This window comes from Pleurodeles waltl, chromosome 6, assembly GCF_031143425.1.
Source record: "Pleurodeles waltl isolate 20211129_DDA chromosome 6, aPleWal1.hap1.20221129, whole genome shotgun sequence".
NCBI lineage: Eukaryota > Metazoa > Chordata > Amphibia > Caudata > Salamandridae > Pleurodeles > Pleurodeles waltl.
In genome coordinates, this window is record NC_090445.1 from 1,724,650,441 (window position 1) to 1,724,656,440 (window position 6,000).

Here is a 6,000-nt window from a genome sequence, read left to right on the forward strand (position 1 = left end):
TAAGGCTGATAGAAGGTAGCTATGGCAAAGCAGCTTAGGCTGAACTAGGAGACATGCAAAGCTCCTACTATACCACTTATATCATATGCACAATATCATAAGAAAATACAATACACAGAGTGACTAAAAATAAAGGTACTTTATTTTTATGACAATATGCCACAAGTATCTCAGTGAGTACCCTCAGTAAGAAGGTAAGTAATATACACAAGTTATATGTATACAAACCCAAAACAGGTAAGTAAGAGTCAGAAAAGTAATGCAAACAGTGTAGAATTCCAATAGGTTGCAATAGTTAAACATTGGTCTAGGGGCAACACAAACCATATACTCCAAAAGTGGAATGTGAATCACGAATGTACCCCAGACCTTTGGGAGCTTGTAGAGGGTCGCTGGGACTGTAAGAAAACAGTCAGGGTGTCCAAGATACCCCACCCTAAGACCCTGAAAAGTAGGAGTAAAGTACACCTACTACCCCAAAAGGACACAATAGTCGTGATAGGGGGATTCTGCAAGAACAACAAACACCAGCAGTGTACTGAAAACGGATTCCTGAACCTGAGGACATGCAAAGCAAGGGGACCAATCCAATAGTCGCGACAGTGTCCGAGGGGGCAGGAGCCCAGGAAACCCCGGATGAAGGTGCAAGGAAGCTACCTCCGGATGGAAGAAGCTTGGGATTCTGCAAGAACGAAGAGGACTAGGAACTTCTCCTTTGGATGGGAGATGTCCCACGTCGCGATGAAGCTTGCAGAGGTATTTCCACGCAGAAATACCGCAAACAAGCCTTGATAGCTGAAAGGGTCGCGGTAGAGGTTTTTGGGTGCTGCTGAGGACCGGGAAGGACCAGGGTGTCACCTTTTGGAGGAGTAGACAGAGGGGACACTCAGCAACTCAGAGAGCCCTCACAGAAGCCGGCAGCACCCACAGAAGTACCCCAACAGGCACTTAGAAGAATAGTGAACCAGAGTCCATGCGAAGTTACAAAAGGGGGTCCCACGACATCGGAGGCCAACTCATAGGGTTGTGCACTGCAGGACGGAGTGCTAGGGACCCAGGCTAGGTTGTGCATGAAGGAAATCCTGGAACAGTGCACAGGAGCCGGAGCAGCTGCAAATCATGTGGTACACAGCTTTGCAGTCTAGCATGGCGAGGCAAGGACTTAACTCCACCAAACTTGGACTGAAGAGTCACTGGACTGTGGGAGTCACTTGGACAGAGTTCCTGTGTTCCAGGGACCACGCTTGTCAGGATGAGAGGGGACCCAGAGCACCAGTGATGTAGTCTTTTGGTGCCTGCCTTAGCAGGGGGAAGATTTTGTCGACCCACTGGAGATTTCTTTGGAGCTTCTGGTGCAGAGTGAAGGCAGGCTACCCCCAGAGCATGCACCACCTGGAAACAGTCAAGAAAGCCGGCAGGATTAGGCGCTACAATGTTGCTGGTAGTCGTCTTGTTGCGGTTTTGCAGGCGTCCTGGAGCAGTCAGAGGTCGATCCTTGGTAGAAGGTAAAGAGGGAGATGCAGAGGAACTCTGGTGAGCTCTTGCATTCGTTATCTGAAGAATTGACTAAAGGAGAGACCCTAAATAGCCAGAAAAGGAGGTTTGGCTACCAAGTTAGGAGGATTGGCTACCAAGAGAGGTAAGAGCTTATCAGAAGGAGCCTCTGACGTCACCTGCTGGCACTGGCCACTCAGAGCAGTCCAGTGTGCCCCCAACACCTCTGTTTCCAAGATGGCAGAGGTCTGGGACACACTGGAGGAGCTCTGGGCACCTCCCCTGGGAGGTACTGGTCAGGGAAGTGGTCACTCCCCTTTTCTTTGTCCATTTTCACGCCAGAGCAGGGCTGGGGGATCCCTGAACCGGTGTAGACTGGCTTATGCAGAGATGGACACCATCTGTGCCCATCAAAGCATTTCCAGAGGCTGGGGGAGGCTATTCCTCCCCAGCCCTTCACACCTATTTCCAAAGGGAGAGGGTGTAAGGCAAGATGGTACTTTTCTACACAACCCCCCCCCCCAAACGAAGGACAATAAGACTAGCCATGACCTGATGAGTCTTCATTGTCTAAGTGGAAATATCTGGAGAGTCCATCTGCATTGGAGTGGCTACTCCCAGGTCTATGTTCCACTGTATAGTCCATTCCCTGTAGGGATATGTACCACCTCAACAATTTAGGGTTTTCACCTTTTATTTGTTATAGCCAAAGTAGAGGTTTGTGGTCTGTCTGAACAATAAAGTGAGTGCCAAACAGGTATGTGTAGGAAAGTACCATCTTGCCTGGCATGTTATTCCCATATTTCACTATATATATGTTGTTTTAGTCTATGTGTCACTGGGACCCTACCAGGCAGGGCCCCGGTGCTCATAAGTATGTGGCCTGTATGTGTTCCCTCTGTGATGCCTAACTGTCTCACTGAGGCTCTGCTAACCAGAACCTCAGTGGTTATGCTCTCTCTGCTTTCCAAATTTGTCACTAACAGGCTACTGACTAAATTTAACAATTCACATTGGCATACTCGTACACCCATATAATTCCCTAGTATATGGTACTGAGATACCCAGGGTATTGGGGTTCCAGGAGATCCCTATGGGCTGCAGCATTTCTTTTGCCACCCATAGGGAGCTCTGACAATTCTTACACAGGTCTGCCACTGCAGCCTGCGTGAAATAACGTTCACATTATTTCCCAGCCATTTACCACTGCACTTAAGTAACTTATAAGTCACCTATATGTCTAACCTTCACCTGGTGAAGGTTGAGTGCAAAGTTACTTAGCGTGTGGGCACCCTGGCACTAGCCAAGGTGCCCCCACATCGTTCAGGGCAAATTCCCCAGACTTTGTGAGTTCGGGGAAACCATTACACGCGTGCACTGTACATAGGTCACTACCTATGTACAGCGTCACAACGGTAACTCCGAACATGGCGATGTAACATGTCTAAGATCATGGAATTGTCACCCCAATGCCATTCTGGCATTGGGGGGACAATTCCATGATCCCCCCGGGTCTCTAGCACAGACCCGGGTACTGCCAAACTGCCCTTCCGGGGTCTCCACTGCAGCTGCTGCTGCTGCCAACCCCTCAGACAGATCTACCCTCCTGGGGTCCAGGCAGCCCTGGCCCAGGAAGGCAGAACAAAGGATTTCCTCTGAGAGAGGGTGTAGCACCCTCTCCCTTTGGAAATAGGTGTGAAGGCTTGGGAGGAGTAGCATCCCCCAGCCTCTGGAAATGCTTTGATGGGCACAGATGGTGCCCATCTCTGCATAAGCCAGTCTGCACCGGTTTAGGGATCCCCCAGCCCTGCTCTGGTGCGAAACTGGACAAAGGAAAGGGGAGTGACCACTCTCCTGACCTGCACCTCCCAGGGGGAGGTGCCCAGAGCTCCTCCAGTGTGTCCCAGACCTCTGCCATCTTGGAAACAGAGGTGTCTGTGGCACACTGGACTGCTCTGAGTGGCCAGTGCCAGCAGGTGACATCAGAGGCTCCTTCTGATAGGCTCTTACCTCTCTTGGTAGCCAATCCTCCTTCCTAGGTAGCCAAACCTCCTTTCCTGGCTATTTAGGGTATCTGCTTTGGGGATCTCAGCAGATAACGAATGCAAGAGCTCACCAGAGTTCCTCTGCATCTTCCTCTCCACCTTCTGCCAAAGGATCGACCGCTGACTGCTCAGGACGCCTGCAAAACCGCAACATAGTAGCAAGTCAGCTACTAGCAACCTTGTATCTTCTCATCCTGCCGGCTTTCTCAACTGTTTCCAGGTGGTGCATGCTCTGGGGGGTAGCCTGCCTCCTCCCTGCACCAGGAGCTCTGAAGAAATCTCCAGTGGGTCGACTGAATCTTCCCCCTGCACTCGCAGGCACCAAAAGACTGCATCACTGGTCCTCTGGGTCCCCTCTCAGCACGACGAACGTGGTCCCTGGAACTCAGCAACACTGTCCAAGTGACTCCCACGGTCCAGTGACTCTTCAGTCCAAGTTTGGTGGAGGTAAGTCCTTGCCTCCCCAAGCTAGACTGCATTGCTGGGTACCGCGTGATTTGCAGCTGCTCCGGTGCACAGCCAAGCCTGGGTCCCCGACACGCCTTCCTGCAGTGCACAACCTTCTGCGTTGTCCTCCGGCGTTGTGGGACTCCCTTTTGTGACTTCGGGTGGACTCCGGTTCACTTTTCTTCTAAGTGCCTGTTCAGGTACTTCTGTGGGTGCTGCCTGCTTCTGTGAGGACTCCCTGAGTTGCTGGGCGCCCCCTCTGTCTCCTCCTCCAAGTGGCGACATCCTGGTCCCTCCTGGGCCACAGAAGCACTCAAAAACCTCTACCGCGACCCCTGCAGCTAGCAAGGCTTGTTTGCGGTCTTTCTGCGTGGGAACATCTCTGCAAGCTTCATCGCGATGTGGGACATCCGTCTTCCAAAAGAGAAGTCCCTAGCTCTCTTCTTTCTTGCAGAACTCCAAGCTTCTTCCAACAGGTGACAGCTTCCTTGCACCCTCAGCTGGCATTTCCTGGGCTCCTGCCCACTCTCAACACTGTTGCGACTATTGGACTTGGTCCCCTTGTCTTACAGGTACTCAGGTCCGGAAATCCACTGTTGTTACATTGCTGGTGTTTGTTCTTCCTGCAGAATCCCCCTATCACGACGTCTGTGCTCTCTGGGGGTAGTAGGTGCACTTTACACCTACCTTTCAGGGTCTTGGGGTGGGCTATTTTTCTAACCCTCACTGTTTTCTTACAGTCCCAGCGACCCTCTACAAGCTCACATAGGTGTGGGGTCCATTCGTGGTTTGCATTCCACTTTTGGAGTATATGGTTTGTGTTGCCCCTATACCTATGCGCTCCTATTGCAATCTATTGTAACTTTACACTGCTTGCATTACTTTTCTTGCTATTGCCTGAATAATTTTGGTTTGTGTACATATATCTTGTGTATATAGCTTATCCTCATACTGAGGGTACTCACTGAGATACTTTTGCCATATTGTCATAAAAATAAAGTACCTTTATTTTTAGTACTTTTGTGTATTTTGTTTTCTTATGATATTGTACATATGACACCAGTGGTATAGTAGGAGCTTTACATATCTCCTAGTTCAGCCTAAGCTTCTTTGCCATAGCTACCTTCTATCAGCCTAAGCTGCTATAAACACCTCTTCCTCACCAATAAGGGATAACTGGACCTGGCACAAGGTGTAAGTACCTCTGGTACCCACTACAAGCCAGGCCAGCCTCCTACATTGGTTGTGCAGTGGTGGGATAAGTACTTGTAACTACTTACCACTTTGTCATTGTATACTTTTCATAAGAGAATAATATACAAAACAAGTTCAGTGTATGTACACCTAACCAAAAAGTTTTGCTTTTCTCCTCTTAAACTTTCTACTAAGTTCTGAAAAGTACTCTAAAAATTTTAAAAGTTTCTAAAAAGTTAGAAAACGTTTTTTTCTCTATTCTTTAAAAAGTTCTGAAACTTTTTCTTCCTTCTCACTATTTCTAAACCTTTTACTATCATGTCTATAGAAGATTCTACTCTTAAAATGGTCAATACTACTTATGACAATTTGAATTACAAGAGCCTAAGGAGACTCTGCTTAGATAGAGGTTTAGTGATAGGAAAGAATCCTACAAAAGAGTTTCTATTCAAAATGCTCATTGTAAATGATGAGTCCCAAGTAGGCACATCTAATAAGAGGTTAATAGAAGGTTCTGACTCAGGGGATCTCCTTGAGGGAGGTGGGGAGGGTTGTGAACCAGATCTGCCCCCTAGCAGAACACATAGCAATGTTGGTAGTAATGGAGGTTCCCATCACAGTAGGGAAGTCTTTGTTCCTAGAGGCCAAGTTGCTAGGGTTCCCTCAGCTAGGGACAGGTCTCCCTCTGTTGTTTCCAATTTATCTTCTGTGTCCAAGCATTCCCAACCCACCCACCCTGAAGACAATATGTTAGAAAGGGAACTTAAAAAGTTGAGAGTTGAAGAGACCAGACTGAAGCTTAAACAGCAACAGCTGGCCT